Below are 2996 nucleotides of genomic sequence, written 5' to 3' on the forward strand. Positions count from 1 at the left end.
CAGAGTGGCTCTGCTTAGAATTCTTTGTCTGTTGCTAGAGGATGATGGAAAAGGCTTGCAATTGCTAAACCTATTTCTTCCACCATTATTGTTGTTGAAGCCTTGTTGAGGCCTCTATTGGTCCTTCCATGAGAGATTTGGATGATTTCTCCATGAAGGATTATAGGTGTTTCCATAGGGTTCTCCCATGTAATTCACTTCTTCCATTGCTGGGTTCTCAGGATCATAAGCTTCTTCTTCGGATGAAGCTTCTTTGGTACTGCCTGTTGCTGCTTGCATGCCAAACAGACTCTGAGAGATCATATTGACTTGCTGATTCAATATTTTGTTCTGAGCTAATATGGCATTCAGAGTATCAATCTCAAGAACTCCTTTTTTCTGATTTGTCCCATTGTTCACAGGGTTCCTTTCTGAAGTGTACATGAATTGGTTATTTGCAACCATTTCAATGAGTTCCTGAGCTTCTGCAGGCGTCTTCTTCAGATGAAGAGATCCTCCAGCAGAGCTGTCCAATGACATCTTAGACAGTTCAGTCAGACCATCATAGAAGCTACCTATAATGCTCCATTCTGAAAGCATGTTAGAAGGACACCTTCTGATCAATCGCTTGTATCTTTCCCAAGCTTCATAGAGGGATTCACCTTCCTTCTGTCTGAAGGTTTGGACTTCCACTCTAAGCTTGCTCAATTTTTGAGGTGGAAAGAACTTTGCCAAAAAGGCATTGACCAACTTTTCCCAAGAGTTCAGGCTTTCTTTAGGTTGTGAATCCAACCATGTCCTAGCTCTGTCTCTAACAGCAAAGGGGAAAGCATAAGTCTGTAGACCTCAGAATCAACCCCATTGGTCTTGACAGTGTCACAGATTTGCAAGAATTCAGCTAAGAACTAATGAGGATCTTCTAATGAAAGTCCATGAAACATACAATTATGTTGCATTAGAGAAACTAATTGAGGCTTAAGCTCAAAGTTGTTTGCTCCAATGGCAGGGATTGAGATGCTTCTCCCACAGAAGTCGGGAGTAGGTGCAGTAAAGTCACCAAGCACCTTCCTTGTATTGTTGGTATTGTTGTTGTTTTTGGCTGCTGTTCCGAGGGTTACCTGAAACTGGAGGTCGATCTCAGACGAGATCTTCTGTACTGGTCGGTGTTGACGAGTCCGGCTGGTGAGTAGCGGTCGGAGCTGTCATGTCTGACTTGTTGATCTAGCTGCATTGCCGATCCTTCATCACCGGAGGGTGGGGGGAACCTGCAAGAGACTCCGATGCTTAAGTTAGCATGGGTATTAAATAGGTTTTATGTAGAATCAGAGTATGAGTTATACCTGGGTGTTCCAGTGTATTTATAGTGGTTGTAGAGTGACCTTTCTAGATAAGATAAGTTAGTTATCTTATCTTATCTTTATCTTTGAGTTGAGGTCAGCTTATCTTCAAGGGAACCGCCCTTATCTCTATAGGCTTGGACGACCTTTGGATTTGGGTCGTGTTCCTCTGTTTGGGCCTTCTTGGGCCTTCTTGTCGATTTGGCCGAGCTCTTTTTGAGAAGAGGTCGGATAGTCTGACCTTAAGAGGTCGGTTGCTTTGTCGCCGATCATCCCGGGTCGGATAGCTCGACCCAGGGTATGAACAGTGCCCCTGCTTGAGCTCGGTCTTTCTTGTTGAGGTCGAATCCTTGGCTTCGGTCCTTTTTAGTGAAGCTGAACTCAAGCATTTTGTCGATTTATTTCTTTGTAGAGTCTTTTTGAATGTGGAACGTTTCTTCTTTCGCTTCTTCTGAAAGCGCGTGCTTTTGCCTGTAATATTTTGACTTTGGGAATATGCGAAGCTTTAAATACCTTCATTAATTGGTTTTAATTGCCCGTTTCCCTTGGTTTTTATTTTGAATCTTTCGATCAAAAAATGGTTTCTCTCCTTCGTAACTTCTTCCTTCACTCTCTCAGTTTTTATTTTCATCTGCATCGTTCTGCCTTTCCTTGCGTGATAGCGTCATTTGGCGATTCTCTGGGTTGATTCCATTTTCCCGTCTTCAGTTTTTGCAGCTTCTCTTTTGTTCCAGGTTGGTTTTCTCCTTCCCTTTCTTCTGCGTCTTTTTTTGTCTGATTTAGGGAAAGTCTGATTTTGAGAAAATTTTGATTTTTCTGTTTTACTATGCCTGATTGTTGTGTATTCTGGGATTTCTTCATCTTTTTGTGTGATTTCTTTGACTTTCTCTGCTGCTTGATGCCTTTAGAGTTTTGCATGTTGCCGTCGCTTCCGCTTGTGCTTTTGATGATTGTATTCGAAATGATGATTTTTGTTTCTGAAAAAAGGTTGTATCTTTGACGATTTTCCTGCTTTCGGCTTTTTTGCTATGCCCTGTTGTTTGGTGAAACTGTAGAAAGATAGTGGCTTTTTGTGTTTTTGCTTCCTTTGCATTTATTTGAGACCTTCGTAAGCTGTAGGAATTTCCTGAATCCTTGCCTTGTTTCTGCCTCCAAAGGATGCCCCAGGACTTTGGTTTTGAGTCTTGGGGTTTTCCTTTCCTATGTGTTTGCCTGTGTCATTTTGTCGAGTTGTTTTACCCCTCGTCCGAGATGTTTTCTTAGTAATCCAATCTTCTTTTCTTATTTATAGGATTAGTCGGCGTCATGTCTTCTCGCAATAACATTGTAAAGGTGTCTTCCAAAGTTCCTGAGGGGATGTCTGATTGGCTGGAATCCGTTGTCCTAATGTGTGTATCTGTCGTGGATGCTGAATTTTGTGTAGAACTGAGGAAGCGTCATAGGATTTGTAGTGGCAGTGCCCAGGAGAGGGATTATGAACTCGTAGCTCCTGATTCTGATGAGAGGGCTTGCTTTTCTACTTTCGTCGAGGGGGAGCGTCCCTTCTTTTACACTTATGAATACTTCTTTAGCCAGTTAGACGTTACTTTTCCTTTTACTGCTTTTGAAACCGACCTGTTGTGGTCATGTAACATTGCTCCATCCCAGCTTCATCCGAATTCCTGGGGTTTTATCAAAATA

General features: G+C 42.3%; 1 non-coding gene across 1 annotated transcript; it reads left to right on the forward strand.

Moving 5' to 3' along the window:
• The first annotated feature begins 573 nt into the window (after positions 1 to 573).
• LOC148553500 (small nucleolar RNA R71) lies at positions 574 to 681 on the forward strand. Its single transcript, XR_015893255.1, has one exon. It is a non-coding gene; the product is annotated as a small nucleolar RNA R71 (small nucleolar RNA).
• The last annotated feature ends 2315 nt before the right edge of the window (positions 682 to 2996 follow it).

This window comes from Arachis ipaensis, chromosome B7, assembly GCF_059453495.1.
Source record: "Arachis ipaensis isolate K30076 ecotype BB chromosome B7, ASM5945349v1, whole genome shotgun sequence".
In the NCBI taxonomy this organism is placed as follows: Eukaryota; Viridiplantae; Streptophyta; class Magnoliopsida; order Fabales; family Fabaceae; genus Arachis; species Arachis ipaensis.